This window comes from Sus scrofa, chromosome 7 (genome assembly GCF_054392235.1).
Source record: "Sus scrofa isolate SSC_HxYL_T2T_F1_AM1 chromosome 7, Sscrofa_HxYL_maternal_Yorkshire_Landrace_v2.0, whole genome shotgun sequence".
NCBI classification, from domain to species: domain Eukaryota; kingdom Metazoa; phylum Chordata; class Mammalia; order Artiodactyla; family Suidae; genus Sus; species Sus scrofa.
Genome location: NC_139389.1, coordinates 104,608,235 through 104,625,844, shown reverse-complemented (window position 1 = coordinate 104,625,844; position 17,610 = coordinate 104,608,235). Strand labels below are relative to the sequence as shown.

The 17,610-nt window shown below is 49.3% G+C and overlaps 1 protein-coding gene across 16 annotated transcripts in view; it reads right to left on the bottom strand.

The window, feature by feature from the left end:
* SMOC1 (SPARC related modular calcium binding 1) overlaps nt 1-17,610 on the bottom strand; it is a 147,944-nt gene that overhangs the window by 80,837 nt on the left and 49,497 nt on the right. For 4 of the 16 annotated variants that reach the window (XM_084969593.1, XM_084969597.1, XM_084969599.1 and 1 more), the window contains exon 1: nt 568-812. The exons of 8 other annotated variants lie outside the window; for them this stretch is intronic. The gene's annotated coding sequence lies outside the window, so the exon portion shown is untranslated. Of the gene's footprint in view, nt 1-567; nt 813-17,610 lie in introns of those variants that run through there. 4 more of the 16 variants (XM_084969594.1, XM_084969596.1, XM_084969598.1 and 1 more) reach the window with 1 other exon arrangement.

The following is a 17,610-nucleotide window of genomic DNA, read 5'->3' as shown; positions in this document are numbered from 1 at the left end:
CACATCAAGGGCATGTATGATGAGGTACCTCCCAAACCTATTGACCATGAAGCCCTTTCTCAGTCAACCCTTGTTAACAACCATAGAATAGTTGGCAAACAATAACTGGACTATACAATGCATGAGCTTCTGGTGAATAACCCACAATTAGACTTATGGGCCTTGAGAGCCAGATCCACTCTTACTCACCCCCTAGAGCAGAGCTCTGGACACACTGAAAGCTTTTCATCAGTGTGAGCTGAGAGAATGACTCTCCCGCAATAGCACATGGCAACGTCAGAGCACACCTCTGGCTGTCAGTGACATTACAGTTAACTGAATAATGACATCACACTCAGAGAGGTTCAGAAAAGGCAAGACTACACCCCGTTTCTACCTGGAAATAGATGAGAACTTATTGACCCTTTTCCAGGATAGCCAAGGGAGTCCAGAGGTAATACCACTCCCTTCAAGGGAGTGCTGGGAACACATAAGCCATGTTGGCCAAACCCCAAGAGAGTCCAAGCCTGTCCATCAATACACAGACTGCCTCTCAGCTGTAAATCCAGTCCCTCCCACTCTCCTGACCTCATGCCTGGGTGCTGGGTGCTGGCTGCTGGCTGCTCGGCACAGGGAGGCAGCGGCTGGAGGCTGAACCACCCCCTCACTCACACACACACACACACACACACACACACACACAGGCTTATGAGGATGGACAGTGGGCTTCCTTCAGAACCCCCTGTGCTCCCACACTCACACATTCAGCCTGAGTCCTGCCCGAAGACCAAAGAGAAATGTCCTGAGTGTCTCAGGATAGAGTCTGGTATTCTGGGGTGACAATCAATAGTACGGAGAGTCATATCTGGAGGCAGCCCTCTGCCCACCCTCAAGCTGCCACCCAGAGGTGGGAAGAGCTGATAGGATATCAGGAGGGGGCTGGGGCCTCCACACCTCAACCCTGCCCAGGATCGGCTCCCTGCACTGGCCTTGCTTAAAGCCCTTGAGCGTCCCAGGGCCCTTAGGGACCTTCATGTGGTCTGCTAGCCTGGCGACTCTGACCCCGGGACCCCTTCTCCAGCCTCAGCACTTCCTGCTCTTCCCCTGCCTCACGTGCTGCTGGTCCTGTGCCTAAATGTGCTCCTACCTGCAGGCCTGTGGACGTGCTATTCCTCCCCCCCCCTACTCAGATTGGGGCTCATCTGGGAGGCTCTTTCTGACTCTCACAGGTGAGGATGGGCCCCCTTATAGTCACCTCTCATCCCCTTTTTCCCTCAGCTCTTAACACAGTTTGTGATGATGAATTGATTTGTGTGATTTGAACAGCAATGGGATCTCCCCTCTGAGCTCCAGGAAGACAAGGATACTGTTAATTCAGTCTGTGAATACATCTCCGGCATCTAGTGCAATGCTAGGGCACTGGGTTATCCGTGGCATGAACGCACCCCTGCAGCGGCCTTTCTCACATGGCATTACCGCCAAACCAGCTCGTGTGATGGGACAGGCCTGATCTCCCAAGCTCCTGCCGCCTCTGGGGGATCATTGGACCGCACCCTGCATACCCCACCCCATCCCCACCCCTTCCCTAAGCTCTCCTCTGCCTCCTGCATTACATGGTGAGCAGAGGTGGGCCACAGCTTCTTGTTGTAGCTCCACTTCAGAACTTAAGTTATCTCCGAGGCTGAGAGGTGGGTCTCTTTTCTCTCCATGTCCACCCAGGCCCCTCTGCCACGACAGCCCTCCCAGCCTCCAACCGCCTATGCACCAGGGAAAACTGGGGACCCAGAGGCTTGGAATGCTGGGATCTCCCAGCTATAAATCCAGGCTTGGAAGCCTTGGCCAAAGGCTCCTGGATGGGCACAGAACACAGGTAGCTGCAATCAGCAAAGGTGGCCTTGGAGTCTCTCTTACTCCTTTGGTTCGGCTCCCTCAGACTCCTTCCTAAGCTGTCTGCAGCCTGGAAAATCAGCCAGACTTGGCTCTGTAATTCTGCCTGGTGAGCAAGCAGGTGCCTGGCCAGGCAGTGGGATCCATATTCTCACACACTGGCCTGCAGGGCAACTGGTGGCCTTAAGGCTGTCCAAGGGCAGATCAAGGCCATCCAAGAGCAGACCAACTACGCAACTTTCTCCTGGTCCATGGTGGTCGAGGCTACTTACATAAAGTAGGACTCTGCTTTGAAGACCTGTTAGTGATCTGGCCATGTGAACCGGCAGGAGCCAAGGAACAGCAGGCCCTTTGTTCTCACAATCACACAAGGACAGAAATATCTGTATCTTCTAACACCTGGAAAACCAAGGAACTCATCTTTGGTCACAGAGGCATTTGGTAGCCAGACTTTGAAGTGATCATTATTCTGAAGAGCGGTAGTCATACAAGCAGATAATTATATACCACTTATGATAACGCTAATTTAGCCCTCACGATAGCCCCACGAGGCAGGGTGTGTTGAACGTGTGTCAATGCTGAACTTGACGCCCAGGGCCCAGCTCCAGAGTCATGCTCCGAACCACTGCACCACACCGCTTTGCATTATTACAGGGTAATACTGCAAATAGAAACTCTGACCCAATGGCCAAACTGGATTCAGTTTGCGATTCGCAGATACAAACTACTGCATGTAAAATAGTTAAACAACAAGGTCTGTATAGCACAGGGAACTATATTCAATATCTTGTGATAAACTATAATGGAAAATCAAACACACAACTGGATTCCCAAAGCAAAGAAACTGGAAGTTCCCGTTGTGGCTCAGTGGTAACAAACCCGACTGGTGTCCATGAGGATGTGGGTTCGGTCCCTGGCCTCGTTCAGTGGGTTAGGGATCAGGCGTTGCCGTGAGATGGTGTAGTTTGAGGACATGTCTCGGATCTGGCGTTGCCCTGGCTTGTGGTGTAGGCTGGTGGCTGTAGCTCCAATTCAACCCTTAGCCTGGGAACTTCATTATGCTGCAGGTGTGGCCCTAAAACAACAAGAAAAAGAAACTGTTTACCAAGAGCCCACTGCCCATGAGACACCAAGATCCAGATGCGACAGCCCTGCCCTCCAGGCACTTTAAGCTGAAATAACCATCTCCATTTAAAAAACAATGTGGAGTTCCCACTGTGGAGCAGTGGGTTAATGATCTGGCTAAGCATCGGTTCGATTCCTGAACCCTGGCCTGGTGCAGTGGGTTATGGATCAGGCATCGCTGCAGCTGTGGCTTGGATTGATGGTGAGAAGCACTTGCTCATCTTCAGAAAAGAGGGATTGAAGAAGACAAAGTTTCTTTTCAAGCTCAAAGAGATTGCCCTGTTGTCTCCTCTGCAGCTCGGGAGAGAGGGGAGCTGCGGGCATCTCCGTGGCATTGAACTATGGGCCACAAATTTGGTTTGGAGATGGCTGGCTCTGGGCCAATGGAGATGTGAGACCAGCTGTGCCAGAGACCGGCTTCATAACTAGGGGAACACTGCCTGCAGACAGACAGGTCAAAAGCAGCTTCAGAAGAAGCCCCGCTTATCCCCACACATGGAGATCCTTCCAGGTTTCAGAAGAGCCCCCAACAAGGGTCCATCCAAAAATGACTAGTCCCTGAGACCAGGTGGAAAAGTTCCGAAACAGCACAGGCCCACTGCTAAAGATTATCTCCAATCCTCTGTGGTGTCTCATTTTCATCTGCTTTAGGAACTGTGGGTGTTTGTGGCTGTTTCCCAAAAAAAGGCAATGAGCTCTGTAAAATAGAGTGGGTTTTTTTTTTTTTGAGGTATAGCTGATTTACAATCTTGAACAAGTTTATTGTAAAGTACAGTTGATACTTCAATACTATATAATATTATAAAAGTTACAGGTATACAATGCGTGGATTCACAATGTGAAATACAATAAATACCTGTAGCTGGTTGGTTATGTTATATACAGTAGTTTGTACCTCTTAGTCTTCTTCCCCTATTTCACCTCTTTCCCCTTACCTCTCCCCATTGGTAACCACTAGTTTGTTCTTTATATCTGAGTCTGCTTCTTCTTTTTTTGTTATAGTCACTAGTTTGTCATATTTTTTAGATTCCACATATAAGTGATATCATGCAGTATTTGTCTTTCTCTGTCTGACTTATGTCACTAAGCATAATTAGCTCCAAGTCCAGCCATGTTGCTACAAACAACATTCTTTCATTCTTTTTCATGGCTGAGTAGTATTCCTTTTATACATATCCCAACTTCTTTATCCTTTCACCCATTGGTGGACACTTACAGTTGCTTCCTTATCTTGGTATAATAGATTGACTATGCCCTAATAGGACCACCCAAATCTCCAGGGCCCCAAGGGCATTACTTTGGGTCCACAAACACTGCTTATTCAGCCATCCACTGATTTTCTTTTTACTCAATAAGCAAGCACTATGATGCTCCTAGCACTGAAAGGCACAGGAAGCAGAACACAACCAACACAATCCTGCCCTCAATGAGCTTGCACGCTAGGGTGGAGACAATAAAAGTGAGCTGACACTAGTCATGCGGCAAGGGAACAGGATACAGTAGGACCAAGAGAGGATTTCATCCTTGGGACTCTGCAATGCTACAAAGTCACAAGGTCCAACAGAACCTTCTGCAGTGACGGACATGTTCTGTATCTACACTGTCCAACATGGAAGCCACAAACCACACATGGCCAAGAAGCACTAAAATACAGCTACTGCAACTGAGGGACTAATTCTTTGGTTGAATTTAATTTTAGTTAACTTTGCATAACCACATGTGACTAGTGGCTGCCAGATTTAAGAGCACAGCTGTAGAGGGGAGGTGGGGAGAGGCTCATCTTTCCTGGAGTTTCTCCTAGTTGAGCTGAGCTGAGACGGACTGAACCAAGAAGCAGATCCAGAGGATGGGTTCTGCATTTTGCAACTGGACAGGCTATCAGTTCATTATTCATGGGTGTCAGCAGCAGGACATCCCAGGAGCTCGACACAGTCCACCTGAAGTCACAGAGGCAGAGTTTTCCTCTCTTCTGCAGGAGACAGGAGGGACAGGCTGGAAGTCCTCAGCACTGCCCACGGCTGGTTGTCCAGGCACTCAGACAGAACTCAAAAAGTCTGAGTCACCCAGCAGGGACGGAACCCCCAAGCAACCAAAGCTGGTGGAAATTTTTGGTGTTGGGCAGAGGCAAACGCTGAACCATTACCCTGTGGGGAGGAAACTGTATTTTCATAAAAAAAATCCTCACATCCATTCCCTTCCTTCTTCCTCGCCAAAAGAAAACAAAAACAAAATAATTATGTTAAATACGATTGTGTAATACAGAACCCAAACAAAAGGGGCCGGGACAATTGTGCATTTGCAAATAGCCCCTATTCCTACCCTCTCTCCTTGGGGAGTGAACTGATTCCAAAGCAAACACACAACATTTTGTCTTCCGCTCACATTTGTAAAGTAGGACAAGCACTTGAAATACATAAAAATAATCCATCCTTCCTATTGGAAAAGTAAGCCACCAATGGGGATGATCTTCACCAGAGAAGAGATGGGGTTAAGAACTCGATGTTACACCTACAGTCCCTTCTGTCTGAACCTTGCCCTCAGCCTCCAGCAGAGTCAAATGAAAACCCTGCCACAGCTTCTGCTCAGGGAGACCACTCCCACACAGCAAGCTGTGTTCCATTCGAGGGGCCGCCAAGTTTCCATGACAACAGAGGGAACAACAGAGGCAGCCTAAGGTTCTGTCTGGGAGGAGATGGTGGATTCTTTATAATAGGCAGTTGGTTTCACAGTCCTAACTTGCACCTGTACCACGCGGATTTCATCAGCATTTAAAATTCTCAAAAGGCATGTTGAGAGTTCCTGTTGTGGCTCAGCAGGTTAAGGACCCAAGGTTGTCTCTGTGAGCATGCGGGTTCCATCTCTTGCCTGGCTCAGTGGCTTAAGGATCCAGAGTTGCTGCAAGCTGTGGTGTGGGTGGAAGAGGCAGCTCACATCCAGTGTTGCTGTGGCTGTGGTGTAGGCCTTAGCTGCAGCTCTAACTTGACCCCTAGCCCAGAAACTTCCATTTGCCACAAGTGCAGCCATTAATAATAATAGCAATAATAATAATAATTAGGGATTTTGCTGGTAACATGCCTACTTCTATGTTTTTCAGAAGTAGAAGAGGGGGGAGTTCCCGTTGTGACTCAGTGGTTAACGAATCCAACTAGGAACCATGAGGTTGCGGGTTCAATCCCTGACCTTGCTCAGTGGGTTAAGGATCCGGCATTGCTGTGAGCTGTGGTGTAGGTTGCAGATGTGGCTTGGATCCCGTGTTGCTGTGGCTGTGGCATAGGCTGGCGGCTACAGCTCTAATTAGACCCCTAGCCTGGGAATTTCCATATGCCGTGGGAGCAGCCCTACAAAAGGCAAAAGACAAAAAAAAAAAAAGTAGAAGAGGGGGAAGGTGCAGAAGAGGGGGAAGGAGCCATGCTAAACAAGGAGGGCACTGGTTTGGAAGAGTAAGGTCCACGATTGGGAACAACGAGGGGTCTGGTATCACACTCAAAAATCACCGTCCAAACTCAAACAACTTGAGGATTCTCTTTAATAAATGCATGTGTAGCACAGCTTCAGTTACTTACTTTTAACATTTTTGCACCACTTGTCAATTGCTACAAAACAAACCACTCCCAAACTAAGTGGCTTCAAATTATTAGTTATTTCTCTCACTGCTATGGCTTGGCTGGGCTCAGCTGACAGGTTCTTCTGCTCCACGTGGTGGCCACTGAGATAACACACAGGTGCATTCATTTGGGAGCTTGGCTGGGTCTGGAACACCCACTGTGACTTCACTCACTGTGCCTAGTTAGAGTGTCTGAAGTGGCTGGGGGCTGGCTGGGCCTCTCTCTCCAGCAGGCTTTCTTCTTTTGTCCATGATGATTTCTCGCAATCCTTAATCTCTTTGTGCCATCAAACTCTCTTTCCATTCAAGTTCAAATTCTACACTGCCACTGAAGTTATCCAAAAATCAAATGCTTTCATGCTTTAAACACTACTATTAACTTTCTTGGAGCTCCAGCTGCACTGTGTTCATGGGTCTATCAAAACCCTCCATGTAGTTGGATTATCATTTATGTACTCACGTGTCTATAAAACTGCATCTGGAGTTCCCATCGTGGCTCCTAACAAATCCGACTAGGAACCATGAGGTTGCGGGTTGGATTCCTGGCCTTCCTTGGTGAGTTAGGGATCTGGCATTGCCATGAGCTGTGGTGTAGGTTGCAGATGCAGCCTGGATCCCACATTGCTGTGGCTCTGGCATAGGCCAGCAGCTACAGCTCTGATTAGACCCCTAGCCTGGGAATCTGCATATGCTATGGGTGCAGCCCTAAGAAAGACAAAAAAAAAAAAATTATCTCATTCCTCTTTATATACACAGGCCCTACCTGGTGCTCAATCCAATGCAGTTCTTCAATACATGCTTGAAGAAGGAATGGGTGAATATCAAACCTTCCATAAAATATATTCTGGATAAGAAACTCCTTTTTCTATCACTTACTATGAAAAGAGATGTTCAACCACCACCAAAAGCTTACTGCTCTCAAATGCATGGAGTCATAGAAGCTGTTTGTTCCTTTTTTTTTTTTTTTCCTTTTAAGGTATATTGATCAGATAAGGAAAGTGGTAGGTTAACCACAGGATTTTTCCCTTGAATTAAAGGAAGGGAAACAAAAATATCCCTGAGTCATTGAGGACCAGGTAGCAGAGTGCCTGTGACAGTACCTACACATCCCTGGTATCACCATAAGATATCATCTCTAAGTGACCATGGAATTCACTCTGGGTGGACTGGTCTCAGCCTGATCATCCCTCTCCCACAGCCCTCTTGGGAGGCTTTCTACCACCCTGCAGAGAAGCCGTGTCGCCCATACATCAGGCAGTAGTCCGAGATGCCCAGGGTTGCCAAACCTGAAATGAGTATGTCAAGGCAGGAAACTGACAATTTAACAGCCAATGTGACTAGCACGCTGGTTTTTCTGGCAGGTACCACATGCATGGACTTGAGTGAGAACAACGGCCAGGTTCATTTATAAATCATGTTTTTGACACCCTGAATTTCTTTTTTCCATAGAAGTGATGCTATGAGTGCCCCAGCCCAATCTGCAAATGCCTGTTTGGAAGAAAGAGAAGGAGAAGGAGGAGCCCTAGCTGTGTGCCCACTGAGGCAGTCACAGGCACAGTCAAGGCCCCCAGTGCCAGTGCCCCCAGCTGGGTAGAAATCGTTGGCCCCACTGCGCTGTTCCTTCCTGCCTGGGGATTTGGCATGTGTGGGCCCTTTTCCCTGGACTGTGCTTCTGTCCTATAAACTCCTATACGTCCTTCCAATCGCCATGCAAATGCTCTTCCTTGGGGTATTCGATGTCCCAAATACGACAGCGCCCCAGAGAAGCCTCCGTACACCCACTACCTTCCTCGGTGGCTTGTGTCACAACTGTAGTTAAATGACCAACTGTTTGAGGATATGTTTCTTGCCCCTCCTCCCCCCTAAGCTGTAAGCAGGGACCATGAATCTGCCAGGTGTCACCCTGCTGGATCTCTAGTGCCCAGCAGGGACCTTGCCCAGAATGGTGGTCCCATAAACATCTATGGATTGAGTGAATGAAGAGGAACCTGAGGCTTGGCCAGGTTAAGCTGGTAGGTGGTAAATAAAGCAGGCCTGTAGGTCCGACTCAACGGCCCAGATTCTTTCTACTATACCACACTACCTCCTTCAAGGCAGGATGCTGAGCACTGAGCCCCGGCCACAGGGATGGGGGTCACTGGCGGTGGCCCCCCTGGGGGACAGGAGAGGAGCAAAGCTCTGCAAGCAAAGCAAGGTCTCCCAAGGGAGGGATGTTTCTCCCCTGGTGTGTTTCTAAGTCCAAGTCCAGGTCACGTTTTGAGGGCCCAGGCACTAAAAAACATTTCTGGGAGGTAAATCTGTTATTGAAGTGGGGGTGGGGGGGCCCCTCCTGGAGCCAGCGCCTGGAACGAGAAGTAGAGACCCGCATTCCAGACGTCTAGCTGCAGCTCGGCCTCTCGCGCTCCCACCAGGCACTGGCCGCCTCCTGTCGCTGGCTCCACCAGCTGCAAAACCCGGACTCTGGCCTTTTCCTCCCGGGGCCCACGTCTTTGGGAACTGAGAGCCGTTTCACATGAAAACATCACTCGCCCACCCGCTATCTCATCCATCATCTGCCCTGAAAATGCACATCCCCATTTCTGCCAGCTCGCCCTCACCCTTCCCTGACCCCACCACCGCCGCATTCACACAGGTGCAAAGGAGGGCCTGGCTCGGGCGGCCTCGGAGGGAGCTCGGGGCTCCGGGAGATGGAGGAGGGGAGATAACGGAGGTCAAAGGGAAGGGGAGGCCTGCGCCTGCTCTTCTTCTCCACACCTCCACGGCGGGGCCTGACAGCAGCACGCCCGCCCCGTGAAAGGGCTTTTCACACTGCTGAGGGAAAGCAGACGTCCCCCTCCAGCTGTTTGGCAGCTGGAAACACTTCTGTTGTCTTAGCCAGGAGAGGCCTGACCCTCGTCACCCCAGCCCCGCCCCCTCCCCAAGGGAGGAATTTTGTGGTCACCCCACCCTGTTCAGCCAGCTGCCCTCCTACACTGCGCCCCCACCCCCACCCCCGACACCCCAGCTACGGGGATGACGGGGCAGGACCCAGGGAAGAAGGCTGTCTTACACCAGGTGCCGCTGTGGGGGAGGGGGAGGGGACGGTCAGTGTCTTGGACAAAGCAGCTGGGACCCTGGGTGGAAAGAGGCCCTCACAAGGCTGCAAAGGTAAAGTTTCTAACTAGTACCAACCCTGTCCACACCCCCAAACTATGCCCCATGCCAGTCTATTAGAAAGGCAGGTGCAGGTCAACACTTGATCAGTGGGGGTTAGGGCCCTGGTCATCGGAGTTCCAAAATATGATGCATTATCCTCAGTGAAAGGAGCCAGACTCAAAAAGCTACACACTGTATGATTCCATGTAGGTGACATTCTGGAAAAGGCAAAACTCTGTGGAGAGAAATCAGATCTGTGATCACTGTGGAATGGAAGCGGGCAGGGGAAGCATGAGAGGATGGGGGAGCCAGAAATATTCTCTATCTTGATCATGGCAGTGGTGATACAACTATTATCAACTTATTAAAAATCATCAAAGTGTACACTTAAAAAGGGTGACATGAACTGTGTATAAACCATATCTCCATAAACAGAGGAAAGCCCCAAATTAAAGAAAAACATCAGACTTCCCATAGGCACACATAGAAGTTTCTGGAGATTTCTCTGCCCATCTCTTTCAATTACCAGGCACCACGCTAGGTGGATTGGGGGTTATGAAAATAGACAAGAACAAAGATCCTGTCCCCCAAAGTTGATCCAGTTGCAAAGACAGACGTGTACAGCTAATTCCATTGGGACTGCATTTTCAAAACCAGCAACCAGGAAGTGAAGCCTAAGTCACAAGAAAAGAAAAGGACAGAATATTTAAAAACGAGATGCCAGGGAGTCCAAGATGTGAAGTGGTTAACTCTCTAAGAAAGAAAGAGGAGAGGGAAAGAAGGAGAAAGAAGCACCCACTCAGCAAAAAAATAACAGAGCCCCTATGCTGTGTGTCGGGTTGAGGATAAGATCACGGAGGGTCTTAGAAACTCTCATTTGTTTTTTTTTGTTTTGTTTTGTTTTGTTTCTTTAAAGAATTGGAAGCCTGGGAGTTCCCTGGTGGTTCAGTGGGTTAAGGATCTGGCGTTGCTACAAGCTGCAGCATAGGTCACAGATGCAGCTTGGATCTGGTGTTGCTGTGGCTGTGACGTAGGCTGGCAGCTGCAGCTCTGATTCTACCCCTAGCCTGGGAACTTCCATATGCTGCAGGTGCAGCCCTAAAAAGAAGAAGAAGAAGAAGAAAGAATTTCTGGCAAAGGATACGAAGGACAATGGAGAGACTGATTAGGGAGTTACTATAGCTGAACATGCAGCAGGAGGAACTTTGAGAAGAGAAGGCATACCTGAGCCAAGGAAAGAGCTGGGTGAGGCAACTGGCTGAGATAAAAGCTCCCAAATAGCCATCTATGGGGAGTGGAACCTCTGCCCTGTGGAGATGGTCTTCCCTGGGGAGATGGTCCCCACAGGACTCCTGCAAGGCTAAGAAAGGAAAGGGGGGGTGCCGCAAGCAGGCTCGTTGGCAAGGAGGAAGGAGACATGGAGAACAGGGAGCCATGACAATATTTCTTTGAATAAGTGGAGTCCTTTAGTTCAAAAACCGTTTATGTTTTAGCCCTCCTCAATCACCCACAGGGCGTCAAGCCTTCTGATCAGAGGCACAAAGCATTTATTTTTGTTTTCCTGCTCGCACCTCCCTAGTCACTAAATTCTAACCGATGGCACTCACGAAGCGAGGACACGAAGTCACTCGCCCATCCCCCCGCCCCCAATCCTTCAAACGCTGACACCAGCGTAAATAAAAACACCTCTCACTCCAAATCAAATAAACAGAGCGCTCTCCAGGACCCAGATTTTTTTCAGTTTCTCTCAGCCCCTTAACACTGGGAAAAAATAAAGGTTAAGTTGACGGCATTGACAAGGAACGATAAAGCGGTCCAGTACTCGGGACGCATCCAGGAGACGGCGGATTACAGGTGAGAACAGGGAGCGCAAAGGTGTTCCGGACAAGTTTTGTCCCAAGTGCCCAGCCCTCCATCCCAGTGACACACACATCTGGCAGTCTGGCAGTCAGGGTTGGCGCAATTAGCACTATCTCTTTACCTGGCAAGAGCAACTGATTCCACCAAGGCTAGAGGCTCCTTCCAAGGTTACCCTTGAACGCTCCCACTGGCTCTGCCCAGGGACACGCTCCACGTTTTCACTACTCAGCAGGGAACGACCTCACACAGCCCTCCGCATCCTGGCAAGTGGCAGTGGAACCCAGACAGTGTGCCTGCACATCCTGGTTGGGCCGCACCATGATCTGTCCCATTGCCACTGGCAGCGCTTTGTGCCTAGTGATGTGTGACATCTGTTCTATAATCAAGGGAGGGAGGGAGACTGGCTGGGATTGGGGCTAAGGACGATGGTGGGAGACCACTGGAGTTGGTCCTGATCCAGCTGGCTGCTGGGTGACCGAGCCCCTCTGGCTGGAAGGACGAGGTCCCAGAACAGAATTGTTTTCTCGGGAGGTTTGGTGAGATGCGGGGGAAAGAAGAAGGTGCAGAATCCAGGAAGGTGTCTGAGGGCTTCGAGCTCACTTTGAGAGAGTCTAGGCACACTGAGAGCTATGTCAGGGCCTAGGGGACAGAGAGACATAGAAGTCAGGCAGGTCCTTTCTGTACCTCTGCCTGAAACTGAGCCCCATTCTGGCAACTGAATCAACGGCATTGGCAGCAGCTGGAGATCGTTCCATTGGCACAAACTCGGGTGTTCTCATGACAGGCACTGCCAGCAGTGAGGTTCCTTTGGACAAAGGGGAAAATTACGACTAGTCTGTGGAAATATTAAAAGCACCCCAAAGCAGAGACTAAGAGGAACTGCTATTCGAGCAGGTGAGGGTCTTGTAGTCACTGCAATTTGCGAGTGATGGGCAATGTGGTACCATTTGGTCAACAGATGGAGAGGCCTGGACATACCAGTTCCAAGTACAGATGCTAACGGGAGTGCAGGTCCATTTAGCAGGCTGCGGGAGCGAAAGCAAGCAGCTTGAATTTAGGGAGAATTCGCAAAGGCCATTTGAGCATCCAGAAACCCATCTTCCCAACCAGCAACACTGGGTATGGTGGTGCAGCTCCCAGGCTGGTCCACAAGATGCCTCGGTAACTCATTTTGTGGCTAACACAAAGCTACTAACACTCGGCGCAGAACAAACAGGGGGATAGAGTTCAAGGAAGGGAGGAGCTGGATAGGGCCCCCAGTGAAAGGGCTGGTCAATGGAACCAGTTCCTGAGCTTAGGCATGAGTGTGTCCGCTGTGTGAACACACACACTCATACACTCACTAAGAGCCCTTAGCCACAAGTAATCTTTTGTGGCGTACCATCACCATCTCTGGCTCAAGAGTGTAGGGTCAAAAACACTGGGGGAGAAAGCTCTTAGCTAGTTACTTACAAGAACAATAGCTTTGGAAATCTTTGCTTTCCTTCTTCCTGGATTTTCTCTGTGCCATCAGCTGTAATCCTTCAACACCACAAAATATTCCCCGAAGGAGGGGAGTGGACACCCTGTTTAGTGCACCCCACAGCACCCAGGGAGGTCACATTCCAACACTCCTAGTCCCCTCCGACAACGGCTAGTTGTACCAGGGGAGCCCCCCATCAGTATGCTCCCTGCCCCTACTTCTTACAGCCACCCCCCAGCATCCTGCATGGTGCAGGGGTCCCAAAGCCCCCTTCAGAACTGAATCCCTTAACCTGAAAGACAGACTCCCATCTTGGCCGAGTCTCCTTCCTCATCTCGCGAGAAGATCACCCTTTGCCCTCTCCAGTCCCCGCCGCTCGGGATTCTTGGTGCTGCTGCTGTTAGATTTCTGCCCTTGGAAGATATTTGCCTACTCACGTATTTCACACTGAGTCCTCCAGCCTTTTCCACTTACTGCTCTCCTTATCATCACAACAGGGCCCCAAACAGCCTCACCAGAGCCCACCCAAGATAAAAGACTTCCACTAAGTCTACACATAGTGGGAAAGAGAGGCAGGACCATTACACCCTCCCTACCCCTGGGAATGATCCCCTGGCTCTACGATAACTAAATGGAGAAACCAGTATACTTTCAATGTCATGGGATTATCACGGAGGAAGATGTCATTTTAATGCTCATTTCGCTTGGGCCAGATCCTGTGGCATATACACACAGGCTCATCTTGGGCTCCGCTTACACAGTGGAGCAATTTATATTGACAAGGGAGATAACAGAGGAAGAAACCCTTTATCCACAGCACTTGAGGAAATCCACTCCCTTACAGCCCTAAGCCCTGGGGATGAGGGCTGAGCAAGTACAGACTAAAACAAACAGAAGAGGAAATCCCAGTCTTGCTATGTCATCAAATTATGTCGGGGCTGTGTGTGCTTAAACTGTGTGTTTCCTTTTATTGCTATTTCCACTGTCACCCTGAGAGCCTGCTGCAGTGTGCTGGGCTCCAGATCACCAAACACACACCCACACACATGCACACGCACATGCACACACAACGCCTTTAAAGTCCCTTACAGACAAAAAGAAGAAAGAGCTGAGTCCACATGGGACTGTCAGGTGCCATGTAAAACCTGGTTGCCGGCACACCATCTCGGCCTGAAAATCCCCACTGCGCTGCTCAGACAAGGATTAATTACTGCTGTCCAGAGCCCAGGCAGACATCTGACTTCACACAAGTGCGAGGCTGTTCTGGGCAGGAGAGAAATCCTGTTGACCCAAACCGGGCCAAGGAAAAGTAAATAAAACCATGTCAAACTTTACAGGCAGGCATGGAAGATGAGAGGAAACCCAAAGCAAGCCCACTCCTCGGGGAAGAGAAAGAAGGGTTCTTCCATTTTCCAATCCTTCTAGGTCCTAGGCACAGAGGAAGTCTTTCTTTTTGTTTAAATTTTTTAAAAAATTTTATTATAGTTGATTTACACTGTTTTGACAATTTCTGTGGTACAGCAAAGTGACCCAGTCATAGATCTATACACACTCTCTTTCTCATATTATTTGTAATCACATTCCATCACAAGTGATGGAGTTCCCATTGTGGTGCAGTGGAAGCGAATCCGACTAGTATCCATACGGATGCGGGTTTGATCCCTGGCCTCGCTCAGTGGGTCGGGGATCTGGTGTTGCTGTGAGCTGCAGTGTAGGTAGCAGACACGGCTCGGATCCAGCATTTCCGTGGCTCTGGTGTAGGCCAGCAGCTGTAGCTCCGACTTGACACGTAGCCTGGGAACTTCCATATGCTGCAGGTGTGGCCCAAAAAAAAAAAACAAAAAACAAAAAACAAAAAACAAAACCCTATGTAATTGGACCTAGTTCCCTGTGCTATACAGCCAGACCTCATTGCCTGCCCACTCTTAATGTAACAGTTGGCACCTATTAAGGTAGTGTTTCTTTTAAGGATAAAAACTTGTCTTTGACTTTTGAGGAACTTTTTCTTTTAGTCTGGACATTTATAACCTATAAGTTCAGATCTCCCTCAAACCCTGGAATAGGTGACCTGTCTGAGAGGACATCGACCTTTGCCCTTAGCGGATCTCATCTGGCAGCAATTCTGTGGAAACGAGGCAGCAAGGGACAGGCTGGATCCACCCAGCAGAGCCTGCGAGGCACACCGGCCAGCTCACACAGTCCAAGGAATGGGACCCCTTCGGGCTTTCTGAAGTGGGGTATGGTGCCCACAAAGACTCGGTACCAAAGACTTTAATCCAGGCCCCAAGGGGGTTCTCAAGGCCTAGGAAGTGCTCACGATATAAAGTGAAATAAAATCAAAGCAGAATGTCAAACGTATGAATGTTTGTGCAAGTAGATCATACTAGAGAGATAGATAAATGGGTGTACATATGCATGTGTATACATATATAATGCATATATATATATAATGCATATATGCACGTATATAATGCATATACACATGCATATATAATACATTTACGTATGTACACATATTTACTTAGGTATCTCTTCCTTCCATGAGAGAAAGAGAGAGAAAAAATAAACGACAGAAGGAAATACACCAACGTGTTGACAGTGGCTATCTCTGAATGGTGAGAGTAGAGATGGGCTTGTGTGGTTATTGCCTTTGCACTTTTAGTTTCTAAGTTTCCTACAATATGCCCGTTTCAAGGAGGTTTGAAAGTGAGGCACATACAAAAATTCCATTGAGCCAGATCTCCCTCTTAAGCAAAGCTGCCTCCAAAACTCTACCCCAAACTCTGGTGTCACCTCAGGATCATCAAAGCCTGAGAGCTGGAGGCCCGCCCAGGCTGGGGATGGGAGAAGCGTGCCCTGGCTGGACATGGGAGGGAAGGGTGCCTTCCTCTGAGCTGCTTTATCTCCTGGCACCTGACCAGGTTTTCTGTTCTGCATCGCACATGCTGGCGCAGAAGCACCCAGCAGCCTTTCCAGGGGGTGTCATGCTGGGCCCATTTTCCCTCTCTCTCTGTCTCTCTCTCTCCCTCTCTCTTCCTCTCAGCAGCATCCATCCAGGTAATAGCCTCATCACCCCATCACCTTCCTCTTCCGTTCAGGTGGCCCCGCCAGGCAGTCTCCAGCCTCCTCTATGGAAGGAACTCTGAATCTCACCCGTTGGGAGCGCTCATCTTGCAGTCCAAAGCAGTGTGGTGATAGGGTTTGCCAGCAGCATTCAGCAGCCTTTCCAAGGCACACTTATAGCCTGTATCAGCGCTCAGAGCACAGGGTAACGACGGGTGGTGAGTGTGCTGTCATCTGGAGGTTGGGGGAGGAGGGAATATCCATTGGGGAAAATGAGGCCTGGGGCCAAGCAGCTCTAGCTTTGGGTATGGGAAGGAAGCAGAGGGCGCACTGCTCCCCCATCATTCCTGCAAGATGCCCTTAGGACAAAAGGTCCCCGCATTTCCTTCCCTGCAAAATAAATCAAAACCTGCAAAGCAGTTTTGGATCCTGGCTCTACAAATCGCCACCCTTATTCGTTGGATAGATATTTACTATGGGGCCAGGCACGGTGCAAGGCACCAGGCACAATGAGGGACATGGTCTCTGCCCTCGACGACGGAGCTGAGTCTCCATATCCTGCCGTTCATCTTTCACATCCAGGTAATGACTATCTCAGCCCAGGTACCCCCAAGCTCCATGGGGTCAGGACCCAGGCACAGGCTTCAGAGTGGGAATAAGCCAAGGCAAGACGTGTCACCCACATGCAACAAACTCCTCGGAGAAGGTTCTTCTTGGTCCGAATCATAACACAGCTGCCCCCCACGGAAGACAACGTCATTCCTGAGCTGATCCAGAAAACCAGATCAGCCCTAAAGCAATCGCAGACAATTTGCTGAAAGAGGAAGTCACAAGACCCTCAGACCAACTCCTGATGTGGCTCAAGCTCAGACTGTGTGGGGATCTAGGGGAGGCTGCCTCCCAGCCTGGCCTCCAAAAAGATAGGGCTGAGGGTAACATGCTGCACACTTGAGCTCGCACAGGGAAAGCAGAAGAAGACAATTTCCAAACTGCCCTCTTTTTATGTCAACAGAGTAGGTGCTCCAAGTCCTAATGCAATTTAAAACATTTCTTTTTTTTTTCTTTTTCTTTTTTTTTTTTTTTCTTTTTAGGGCTGCACTTGCGACATACGGAGATTCCCAGGCTAGGGGTCCAATCAGAGCTACAGCTACAGCAACACCAGATCCAAGCTGGGTCAGTGACCTACACCAGAGCTCACAGCAATGCCGGCTCCTGAACCCACTGAACAAGGCCAGGGATTAAACCTGCATCCTCGTGGATACTAGTCAGGTTTGTTACCGCTGAGCCACAATGGAAACTCCTAAAGCGTTTCTGAAGATGCTTAAAGTAGAAGCCTCTTTGCTTTAAAAAGATTTTCCATGCCAGATTTAGATCTGTTGGGAGTCTCAGCATCCACCAAAAAACTGCCTTAAAACACTCTATTTTAGTGCGTGATTTCCAAAAAAGAAAGACTAGATTTATCTAATCTAAGCTATAAAACACCTAATTGCACGGC